Here is a 13,811-nt window from a genome sequence, read left to right on the forward strand (position 1 = left end):
CCGATATCTTCTTAGCTAAATTCCGTCCATGAAAAGTCTAAGCATTATCTTCTAGAATGATCTAAATTAATTTTCATGTGGAATTTCCTAGATTTCAACCTTTCATTATGTAGATGACTGAATTAGCTTTCCAACGATATAAGATTCGTCCAAAACGGACCCTCGGTGAAGAAGTTATGAATAATTTAAGGTTCCAGTCGTAAACATCGTCATTTTGGTGTCTAGTGCATCGCAGAGAGGGTCAAATTGACAATCGTCAAATTCCAGTAGAGTTCTGCGATGGTGGCACATCGCGGAGGCACCCAATTTCCCACTCATCGAATTCCAGTGGACCACCGCGATTGTGGCATGTCGCGGTGGCACCCAAAATCAAGTTTTTTAAGTTCAAATTTCCAGTTCCGTTTAGGAGTCATTAAGTGTAATTTTGACTTTTCCCTAGCCTTTAAAACCGTCCAAACAAAGGATTTAGGGTATGTTTGAGCAACTTAACCCTATTTTCATCAAAATCATCAAGAATCCTCTGTAGGGTTTCAAACAAGAACTTCAAGAAACTCAAGATTCAACTGTGGGTTTTCAAAATTGATTGAAGATTTGAAATCCCCAGATCATAGGCTTCAAGAAACACCCATTGTTTCCCTATTTCGAGGTACGCAGGGTTTTCCTAAAATCTCATGGGCTTAGAAATCATGTTTTAAGAAAAAGGGTTTTGGATTTATGAATATAATCATATTTTTGAAGTTTTAACGATATTGTTTTGGCCTTTAGGCCTTCCCCCAAATTGTTTGGAAAATTATATATATATATATGTGTGTATGTATGTATGTATTTATGAATGTGTTTAACGATGAATATGCAATTGAGAGCATGACTTATAATGAATTCCTCTCTTGTTATGATCTTTCTTATCATCCATATGATATGAATTGTCCTAAACGGCATCTTGAAAAGAATGTTATGAAATATCTTGAATGATGTTATATTTGAATTATGATTTCAATTTCAAAAGAGAGAGGGTTGCTTGTATTGAAAAATGTTGAAAATACATATAATGAAAGAGTGCATGGATTTTGCCAAAAGCAGATGACCACCTTATGTTTGAAAAGTTCTTGCATAGTTTTGACTTATGCTTTTGGAACATTCAATCTCTTATACTTTTGCATGTTTGGGTGGTCTGAACTATGTTTTAATGAAAGAATTATGGATGATGCATTATGGCTCAGAAATAGGACTTGCAAGTCTTTGTATGACGACACTAACTCAGATTATATCATGGTAATTCAGAACATAATAGAATACATGTTTAAAGTCAGAATTTTTAGATGTTGAAACTAGAATAATGCATGATTCAGAACAGGATAACATTGTGCATAAATAAAGCTTAGGTGGTTCCCCGAAGAAGGCACGAGTCAAACAAATCGTTGCCCAAAACCATGATTTATTGATTCAGGCATATTATATTACGCTGGCCTAGAGCCGTGTGGTGTATCAGAATCAGAAACTCCAACCTTTGGGGCATACTCGGGTTGGGGGCTTCCCCGCCGAGTCAATGGTGGATTCCATACAACCCTTGGAATATCAGAATTGTAGGGGAGTGCCACCTAACTCAAAAGTTATATAAAGATCAAACATAGCATTGATAAGAATGATTTGTGATTTTCAGAAAGTGCCCAAGTGTTTTAGAACTATTTTATGTATATTATCTGAAGATTTACTCTCCAACTATTTTATCTATATAAAAGTTTTATTTTAGAATACTTTGCATACTAGTACATCTGTATTGACGCCCCTCCTCCCTCCAGGTTCTGAGGCTCAATCTAGGGGTCTAGAAAGGTAGTAGATTCGTCAAATAGAGTTTGCAGTGTTTAGTTGGTGAGCCTTCTTTATTCCAGATAGCTCATCTTTCAGATTATCACCCTTATTATTGTTTTGGTCTATTGGGGGCCTTGTCACAATTTTCAGACAGTTATCAGATTTTTGTGTAGTAGAGATTTTGCTGACTGAGTCAGATGCTATTTAGCTGTAGTTGCACTACTGATTTCCATACTTATGTTGATATTAGAATTTGACCATGTTTCTATAGCTGACTATGTTTCTGCATCTTTTTTTTATATGGTGTTGTGCATGATTACCAGATAGAGAAGGGTGTTCTGGGCCTTCATGGTGCGGGATGTCCGTCACGGCCAGGCCCTAGTTCGGGTCGTGACAACATAACAGTTTTACAAAAATTAACCAACACAACCAACTATAGATTATGGTTGGCCTGCCTATGCCTACACATAGGCCATAACCCAGTCACATGGCAAACATCCCACACACTTGTAAGAACATATAGCATCTACAAGAAGTTGAAAACCCTAACCTCTAGGTATTTCTAATTAAAAATATGAATTTAAAATTTCATTAGCAACTAAGTTTGCCCACTGACCAAATTTCGTTGAAGCTGCCCAACTGCTTAATTTTAGGCATGTTCGAGGCACCCACCCAGTGCCAGCACACTTTCGGTGCCAATCAAGATAATTTTGAACTAGGGTCCTGTGCATCCTATACACGTACTCACGCTACTTCATTGTCTTGCTTCCAACTGCTTTGTCTTGCCATATTAACTCCTCTTGTGTTAGCTTAGCCATATTGTCACAAAATTCCTTGACTTAGCCTTAGTCTGCCCAACTCTTATTATGCCTTACATTGCATGCCTTAGTCACACAATTACCTACTAATATGCCCATGTTGGTAGATTTTTCTCAAGTAAACGTAATCTTATCCAAAGTCACTGGGTCATGGCTAGGTTCAATATGTAATTTCCATGTCCAATACGATGAACCATCAAGTTGAGGATATAACAAACCTTTCCACTAAATGATCTCACCGTCCTCAACAAGGCAAAATCTAAGTAGGACTTGAATTTATCTTTGAACTGCCTTAATGATGGTCACATCACAGACTTATTTGCCCTTCTATTAAACCAAAAACTTTGTTCACCTGTTCTTATTACTTTGTCCAAGTTTTATTAATCCAAGATCTTTTCAATCTCCTCTTCATACTATTTTTTCTCAACAAGAGGAGTATTTTTGGTTGCTGGCCTTATTGTATCTTCAAAATCTCCATGAAATGGCTTTAGAAAGCTCACATAACATGCATGATGTACCTTTAGTCTTTCCAACAAATCAAGTCAGTAAGATACTTTACCTACCTATTCTATTTCTCTAAAAGACCCATCATACTTCAAAATAATCCCACAATGAATTTTCTTACTACTAAAATTTTACTTTAGATTTTGGGGAGTAAGCTTCAACAACACCTTCTCACCAACTTGTAATTCAAAATCACTCATATCTATAGGTAGCAATACCCTTGCCCTATTATTTTAGTTTATCAACTTCTAGTGGCGTATTAGATTGGATGCCCAATATTAATTCAAAGACTTTTTTTAGTTGTTCTGAACTGTGTAGATTATAACAAAACTATTTACTATCTAATAATTCCATCCATTTCTTCTAACTTGCAGTCACACAATGCCTCAAGCGCTCTTCAAGTGATGATTGATTCTTTTGTTCTATACATGTAATAACCCTTGCTATTGTTATATCATGGTTAGATACTAGTATCATGTTAGAATTTCCTGAATGAGTTGACTAAGAAAAATTTCACGGTAGAGTAGTTTAAGGATAAAAACTAATTTCGCGGATATTTGTATTGATTGTGACTTGTGTTATGGTATTTTGTTGTATTGTATTCCATTAGGGGGTGATCTAGTAGTTTAGACCTCCGTATAAAAAAATTAGGACTAAAAATAATGCCGTAACATGTGATTTTAGTAGCTACCATATTAAGGTAGTTTTTTGATGTTCTAAGCTCATCATTTGTTGTAAAATGGGGGTATGATTTAGTTTCTCTCGAGTTAGTACTTTAGTACCACTACAACTTTGGAAATTCCTACTGCAATGGAACCACTATAAAAGTAGTAGTTCCACCATAACGCGGGAAAGAAAATTCATCAAAGGCCATCATAGAGAGCCCTAGTTCATAACAGTGAGTCTAATGCAATGAAAATTGAGTCGGCATAATGTATCTTGCTAGATAGAATATCTGATTTAGTGTCAAATTCTAGGATTTATTTCATAAGCTCCTAACATTCATTCCAGAGGCTCAAATGTGACCTCACCTCTTTATGTCCAGCTGATTGATCCGAGGGTGAGCTACTTGCATATCAGGATGTCGTGGGTCTTTGTAGTTGCTCTTGTATTTATTGAACAATGAATTCACTTTATTTTAGTCATTTTATGAGATATTCTGAGATAATTTTTGTTAGTATTCTTGTACGGTGATTTTTGGATTCTACAGATGTAGTAGTTATGAACTTTTGCATTTATTATTCTATCTTAATTGATTATGGATGGGTTAAAGGCTTGAGTTAGATGGTTTTTTCACTGAAGGTTTAGTGTAAGTGCTACTCACAACCATTTGGATTCTGACAAAGTTCGTATTAAAGCTCTAGGTTTGTCGATCTCATCATACAATGACATGTCTAGTAGAGTCTTGTGGAATGGTATAAAGTTGCCTACACTGTTCTTTGAGAGAATACAGGGAAATTGTAAAATTCATTCTTTATTTATTTCATGCTATTACTGGACTCTAATTGATATTTGGTGATCTAAACTAGTATCTAACATCTTTCACCCTTTATCTCATGAAAGGTGAGGATATGTATAATAGAAGCAAGGGCAGACATATTTGAACTGGCTAATAGGGATATAAATCATAGTAGAGGTTGAGTGATAGGAGGAGAGAGAGGTATATGAAGAAGATCAACACTTTCCAAGGGTAGTTCTAAGGAAACTAGGTAGGCTATGGATAGGTTAGAATACCCTCTCCCACCGAAAGGCATTGGTAGGGTAGATACTAAAGTAGAGGTGCACCAATTTAGGGAGGTATGGTGCCTGTAATGACCCTTCAAGTCATTTCCTACCTCTAGTCTTATTTTTCCCATTTGAGCTTCTCCATAGCTACCTCAAGTCATTTGTGACTCGCTGGGACCGACGATTCGATCACTGGGCAATTTATTTAGTTTTTTACAACTAACTCTCTATTTAGAAGTCTTCGCTGGTTCCAAATATCCATCGGGCAAAAACTGCAGTGAAATGATCTTGGATTAAAGATCCAAATCTGACAACGTATCTAAAACATCAAATTTAGTATGGTTATACATCTCGTTTGCAAAAATTAGATTTTAGATGCATCCCGAGGACTTGGCCAAAAGTTGGAATCAAATTCCAAGTTTCAATCATTGTCAAGTGTAGCTAGATACCATGATCACAGAGGACTAGGGTGTGATCACGATGATAGTAATCACGGCATACACATATTTGTGATCGCCCTTCCTGAGGTCCTAGGAAGGGTCCCTTAAATAGCTATTTTGGCTGAGAATTGGCCATTTGCCCTATTGTCTTGAGTTCCAAAATCCTAATAAAGAGTGTAGACCTTAGAGGGAGTCTTGGGATTTGATTGGGGAGCTTGGATTACTAGCTTAATCATGATTAACGTCGAATATAAGGTATGAATTCTTTAATTTTAATGTTGAAGGCTTGATTTCTTGGCCCAAAACCCCAAATGGCTTGAGGCTTGATTTTAGCCCCAAATATGGGTGATTTACAACAATTTCTTGAGGGATATAACTCCCTAATGGTATTTGAAGAGTGGGTTGGTCTCGAAAACTTATTTTCCATATGTGGGACCCACTTGGAGGTTTTGGTGTCATTTTTGGACCCGAAGAACAATAGTGCAATATGGGTATTGATAAACTTGTATTGATGAGTAGATTTTAGTTTAGTTAGTGTGATGGAATTTCTAGGATTGTGAAGCAAAGACGAGCATATGGTGCATTATGTAAGGTTTTATGATTTGGCTTTGAGGTAGGCCTATGTTTACTCCTCTTCATAGATGATGTGTGATATGTATTATGTGTGAATTTGTATTTTAGGCTTGATTATGCATATGATAACTTAGCCTTGATTGTTGATGTGGGGATTAGATGAGGGTTTTCGCCCCGTCTGATGATATGTTTATAAGTCTTTTGAATCCAATTGCCTTTCCTCTCTAGTTTAGATAGTTGTAGCATGGTTATGATGTAATGCTATGTTTGAGTTGTGGTTTTATCATTTGAAGCATGGATTGTGGATTTAACCTTATTGGACCAGCATGGTAGTCTTGAAACCATAACTTGGGTAGAGTAGAATTGAGTACCCTTGTTTCTAGTTAAAGCTCCTATCTTAAGCTTGAATATGGCTTACTTGACATCTAGAAGTTGAACTCGATACCTTATTCTACTTTGGGGCATGGTGTGTCTAATTATGAAAATTGATGTTTTGAAGTGGAATCGTCCGACCCACTTAGGCCAAGACCTGTGTTAGCCTTGTGGGCTTAGTTGCGGATGTTTTACATAAATAAGGCTTGTAAACCTTAGTATAAGATTACTTCATGATGTGGCATCTTTTATTTATGGTCCTTGGATTGTGGATTGATCTACAGCTATTATACTCCTTATGGAAGTGACATTGGGCATTTAGAGATGATATTCCCCTTAGATACATTATGTGGCCTATAAAGATACTATTTCCTCTTAGACTTGATGATTTACCTATAGAGATGCTATTTTCTCTTAGATATGATGGTTGTGCCTATAGAGACACTATCTCCATTTTGGTTATGATTGTTGGGCCTATAGAGATAATATTCCTCTTAGGTATGATAATTGCCCTAGAGAGGTGATATTCCACATAGTCATGATGTATGACCTATTAATACAAGATATCCTATTTTAGAGATGATTACTTGCTTATTGATACTATGCCTCCTAGATATGAGATGCCTTCTATATGAGAGATTACTTCCTTATTGATATTATGCCTCCTAGATGTGAGATGCCTCCTATGTGAGAGATGATTACATGCTTATTGATATTATACCTCTATATGCGAGATGCCTCCTACTTATGAGATGACTAGAGGTATGCTATTACTTATGAATATGATTATTGATATGAGTTTCGAATACGTATATAGGCACAAGGCTGTGATTATGATGTTATGATTATTCCAGATATATTATTGGTCCAAGCAACATGTTATGATAATGATTGTATATCCGAGAAATATTTATTATTGTAAAGGATCTAATTATAGTTTATGGATTCATATACATATTTTATATACACATCTCTCCGGTATAGGACGGAGGAAGATATAGTATGTTGCTTACGACTTTATTGATTGGATTTTGATGATGACATGGATAGATTTGGTATATTCATGATTATTGCATCGGTAACTTATGTGTTTCTATATAAAATATGATCTTATGATCGTTCTGCGTAATTAAGGGTTGAGCTATGTGGTAGTTAGTTGTCTATTAGGAGACTATAGAACTTGGTGGCTAGGAATCAAATGTATTAGTTAATAAATCTTGCTTAGTTGAGATATGGTAGTTAGAGATGGTTGATATGTGGCTAATGATGGTGTCAGGTTTAGCATAGGTGAGGATTAGTGATATTGATGCCTAAGTTGATGATGTTAATTAGTTGTTAAATGAGGAGTTGTGTATTAACGAGGCTAGATAATAAGTGATGTTAGTAATAAGAGGTGGCTAGTTAATAATGATGAATATTTGATAAATAGTTGATTAATGAATATTTAATTGAGGATTAGTTGGTTAACGATGGTTATTTAATGAATGATGTCTGTTAATAAAAGATGGTTAGATGATAAATGGTTATGTGTTGTCTAATAATGGTTAACGGATATACGATGGTTAGTTGATAATTTGGAATAGTGGATAAATAGAGATTATGGTCTAGTCATGAGCCTTGGCTAGATTTTAGATGTTGGATATTTAATAAATAATGGTTAATTGTTGTCCCATGAATACAAATAATGTTTAGGCTCGTAACTAGAGGTCATGTGATGAGTAAAGAACTAGTGGTTTCATTATCAATAACGTTGGTTAGCTAATAAGGAGTAGTTGGGAAGTATTTTCTCGATAAATACTTTATGGTGATATGATTATGTTCATAAGTATATTAGTATATGTTATTCCAAAATGGTATGATAATATAGATAACCAACAAGGCCGGAGGATACTATTATGATGATACTGATACCCGACAAGGCTAGGCGATATTATTGTGATTATACTGATACCCGACAAGGGCAGAGCATACTATGGTGATGATGCTAGTACCCGACAAGGCCAGAGGATACTATTGTGATATTGATACCCGACAAGGTCAGAGGATGCTATTGTAACTACATTGATACCCGATAGGGCCAAAGGATATTATGATGATATATGTTGATACCCGAAAAGGCCGGAGGTTAATTATGATGATGATGGTCATGATGATGACATTTATGATGATGAGCTATGATATTGATTGTGTACCTTGCATTCATTCCTACATGTGTTTCTCCTATCACCAATATGCACCTGTGTTGATCAGCCGATATGGGACAGTTGCATAAATATGGGTGAAGAGTATGCCTTGTATTGTTGTATGTTGATTGAACCTTTTGAGTCTGGGGAAGTGGGGGTACACATAGGCTCAGCTAGGTATTTGGTTGTCTAGAGTAGCCGGTTATTCACGTTGTTATTGATATTGTTATTATCATTGTTATGATCATCATTATGGCTAGCTTATGACATATTCATTGTTGATTGGGTATTAAGATTTGAGGTATGTTTTCGGCCTCTTCTATCTGATGATTGCATTACTATGCACGATTATATCATTTCTAGCCATTTGGATTAACAACTTTGAGTATGATAGTATTAAATCTTGATAGTATCATAATGAGGTCTTTGACACGACCCACCCAGGGGCCTTTTCATAATGGGCGTCCTGAGTCTGACCAAGACCGGAGACCACCCCCATTACCCAACCCAACCTCCAACCGCCTGTCCTGAGTTGGCTGAAATTCGAGCATATAATAAGATAGTGTAATAGCTCACATGAAGACTCTAGGGTAAGATCACAACTGTGACCGACCCAACTGAGTCCAACTATCCCATACCAACCATCCGACCATACCAAACCATATCAAAACAAGGGCCATAAACTAGGCCATGACCAAGGATGTTCCAAAATATAATATAATCAATCCCTAAATAAAATATGATGAACAGTAAAAAATTATGTCCGATGATGCCAGCCTTAATACCAATAACAATGCTAAGGATGACACCGATACCGATCCCGCCATACCAACCCATAGAAGTACCATAAAGCCTCTAACAAAAAGAGTAATAAAATTTGGTTGGGATATGCCCCCAACCATATCCAAAACCAATATCCAAAATAAAGTCAAAATTTTTAGAAATATCCATAACATGAAATATTTCCTTCCAAAAGGGTTGGAAGCTCACCACTTCAGTTTAAATTCTATCCCCGAGTCAATCACTATGTAGGAGGATTAGAATGGCCAGTTCCTGGACAGCGTAGGTATACAACTGCCAGTAGATAGGATTAGCGACTGACCGCTAGCATGATCTTAGGGTAAGGATAAAATAATGCCATTTATAAAGCAAAGTAAAGCCATCCATGTGTACACAATCATTCATATATATATATATATATATAATCATGTCGGGAAAAGGACCAGGTTTAGCATGCTTTTAAAACTTTTACCTGGGGTGTGTAGCTTTGCCATCCTAAACCACTCTTGGGCTATATAGGTTAAGCTCCCCTCCCTAAAAGGGCCCCATCGCGTGTAGCTGCACGACCATGGAAGTATCCCATAGGATGACTATTACATCCCCCAATATAGTGTTATATCATGCACTTAGTCACTAAGACCAACCTCATATCGGCAAATATGAGTTTCCAATTATGGTCCTCCTAAGACCTCTACCTTTCATTTTTTTACTACACATCCCACCATTATTACCCAATTAAAATCAATTTCCAAATAACCAAACCATTATCCATTTATTAACCAAGGCCATTGATATTGATATCGTCAAGCCAATCCTTACTTGTAAGTATTATCCATAGCCAACCATATGTAGGTTTAATGAAACTTTCAAGTACCCTTCCAGTTACAATATTAAACCACTTGGGAGACTTCCATGTTCCCCACAAGCATAACCAATTAGCGTTTTACCATTCTAAACCATTTAAACCATGCACAATTTCTTTACCAAGTTTAAAAGAAGCAAGAGTTCCAATTAAAGTAGTCAATGCAATGAACATATCTTTATAAGAATTTTGTCAAATACATTGGGGGCATAATATAATCAAAACTAATTCCAATTACCATTAAACTATTTTCATGAAATCCAATTATCCAAAACCACCATTAATGTATCTAAAAGCATAATTAAAACCATAGGAAACCATAAAAACCATTTAATGTCAAAAACTCTAAATCATATTTGAAATCCAAAATCATGTAATGGTAAAACCATAAAAACATTCATATAAACCATGCCTTTAAGTAAAATTAACAATAAGATAAGAGAACATGTCTTAAACCAAGATGATGATCGAAAGAAATCACCAAGACAAGCCCCAAATTGATCCTTTAGTTAAAACCCTAGATTCCCTTGACCAAAAGCTTTTGAGAGAATTATAAAGTGTTTAGGAAGAGTTTCTAAGTGTTAATAAATAGAATAATAGGGTAAATAACCACCCAAGTAGGTTAGGAGATGTGGGGCCTTATTAGGCTAAGTAGAGAAATGTATAGAATACCCTAACTTAAGTTGCACAAAAACCCATCACAGGGATACGACCGGCCCTCAAAAGTTGTACCTACCCAATACGATCTGTATCCACCACTTGTATCCTGAATCTTTACCCTTAAACCAAATATTGTTTAGTATACGACTCATCCAACCAAGTCGTAACCATAATATACGATCTGTATCAATGAACCGTATCCCTGGCAGAATAAAATACCAGAAGGATTAAACACTGTGTACCATACGAGTCCCCTTGTATGAGTCGTACCCTAGATTATGGCTCATAGTGAGCCACTCGTACTCATATCCAACCTAAGTAACTAAGTCTAAGATTAAGTTAAAGAACCAAATGATCCATGACCACACATACGACTCATACCTATTCCAGTAACCAAATCCATCCCATCAACCAACCTTGGTCAGTATACGACAAGACCATACCTTCCATACCATAATATGTGGCTTATACCCATGAGTCATATTAGGTCTAGAGACCAAAATTTAGGGAAATTTTCTAAGGTCCAGAAACCCATGTGTTTCAGTCTTAGAATAAAGATATGATGATCTAGATTACTCTTTAAGATGACCTCATATTTATGTGTGTGTGTGTATATATATGTATATATATCTAGCTATATAAAATTATGACTACCGTATATCCCTTCTTTTGCTTGTTCATATTATATATTTATTTCTTGACCTTGTATATTGGTGTTTATCTTCCTTTCGCTCTTCATTCTATATTTTCCTGGGATATATAGTATAGTATTGACGTCTGATGAATGTGATTGGAATAGGATAGTTCACCTTGGTGCTTCCTTAGTCTTGTTGTGTTAGACTCTTGGACTTGAACAGGATAGTTGTTCCTTATTATCCTCATTGACTTGTTATATAAGTTCTGGACTCTTGGGTGATCTACTTATGTTCTGTATATATTTGCTTTATCTTTGGAACTTATTTAGTAGTTACCTACTGAGTATCATTTGTTTGGTACTCGTACTACACTTCTGCAGCCTGTAGATCATAGTATGGGTTATTGCTGTTGATGTGTGCATTATGCAGAACAACTATGCTTCAGAGACTTATAGTGAGCTCCTAACATTTTGAGTATTACTTATCTCTCTCTTTTGTATTATGCTAATCTCTATATCATATTTAAAGATAAGTCGTATCAGTGTAATTCTGTCGTTGTTTAACTTTTTTACTCTTATGACATTAGAAGCTCTTATACTAATACCATCAGGTTTTGGGATCCTATTATGTATTGATCTTTATGTCATTTATTTTACATTATTTTTGTTATATTGTTGAGTAGTCTGTTACTAACCATTCCAGACTATGGGGTGGCTTGCCTACTAGTGGATTATGGTAGGTGCCATTATGATGAAATTAGGTCGTGACAGTGATAGTGCCAATTCGAATTTTGTTAGATATGATTTAGTAGGTCTTGAGATTTTTGAGTGGATTAAAAGGGATCGAGGTGACACCCGTGGTTCCTATGGGATAACTTCTCAAACTGCAATATGTTATTACTATGGATCCTTAAATGGGTGAGTCTTTGGAGATAGAGATTTTATTGAGGAAGGTGACAAAGTAGATGAAAACTAGAGATGAACATAATTTGTTTTATAAGTTCATCAAATGAAGTCTTTAGCTTCCATGGTTTAGAGTCTAAGGATTCGTATGAGTTTATCATAGAATTTATGGGAGGCTCTATAAGATGGGAACAATTCAGTAGTGTGCAATTGAGTTCATTATTTTTAAGCTACAAGTTAATGCTAAGTCGTGGTGGAGGGCCTATATAGAGTGTAGGGAGGCTGGGTCACCTCCACTGATATGGGCATAGTTCTATTCTATCTTATTAATGAAGTAAGTTTCCCATAATTTGAGGGACATGAGATGAATGAGTTCACCAATATTGAGCAGGGAAATTCTTTAGTGAAAGTCTACAAGACCATATTTCATTCACTTTCTATATTTTTTATAGTTGTTGAATTTTTAAGTGGAAAAGATCCATTGGTTTACTAAGGGGTTGAACACGGGTTGTCATAAATCATCTTTTTAGATGGTGTTTTGTCATAGGTCTTTTAAGGAAGTGGTTGAGTTTGTTGAGGGTGTCAAAGAAGTAAAACAGGAGAGACATGCAAAGATGGCACTAAAAAAGGCTCAAAAAGGGGGAAAAAATACAATGGTACAATCTCTATGAGTCAGGTTCTTTGGGGTATTCTTGGTGCTCTATTCAGTTGGATATGCTGGTGTTAACTAGGATCCATTAGGGGATAATGGCCTTTTAAAATTTTTCTATGGGTATGTTGTTTCTTCTGTAATGATCCAAAACTTTGTTATGCTAAAATAAGGAGTTAAACTTTAGCTTATTCATTTCCTAGAACAAATTTATGAAATTCAAGGCTAACCTAGTTTTAGGCATATTTTGAGTGTGGCAAAGGGTCTAAGAGATCTACTTCATTTGAGGTAGTGATATGGATTGTATTCTCTTTACCCTTCTTGAAACCTACTTTGTGGGAATACACTAGTATGTTGTTGTTATTGGTGTAATCTAGGAAATACTTAAGTTATGTTAAATTATGAGTTTAAAAAGTCATAGAAACTTTGGTGCATAAAATAGATTAGTAGAACCCAATTATAACGATTATCACGAAAGGGTCAGTTTGTAATATTAAAAATCGAGAAGTGTATTGTGAAATGGACAGATCTTAGAATAGATCTTGAGCTACTAGTTTAGTGTCTTCGTAGTGACAAAAGTATCACTACAGTGATAGACCATTTTGTCCGGAGTGTGGCTGTAGTGGTGAATCTTCTGCTATAGCGACAAAAACATAAAATATTAGTGTTCTTCATTATCACTTTTATAAAACTTGTTCAAGGGCTAAGATGGGATGATTCTTCACCAATTTGGGGTTTTTTTTAAAACACCCTAAGTCTTGAACCCTTGCAAAATTTCCTTGGTTTTGGACTTACAAGGTTTGGTACGACTCAAGGGTACCAATCGTACCCTTGGATATGATTTAGGAGGAGGCTTGCTAGTTTACTAGTATACTAGGCAGTGTGTTTGGTGTAGCTAC

The sequence above is a fragment of the Capsicum annuum genome, chromosome 11 (genome assembly GCF_002878395.1).
Source record: "Capsicum annuum cultivar UCD-10X-F1 chromosome 11, UCD10Xv1.1, whole genome shotgun sequence".
Classification (NCBI taxonomy): Eukaryota; Viridiplantae; Streptophyta; class Magnoliopsida; order Solanales; family Solanaceae; genus Capsicum; species Capsicum annuum.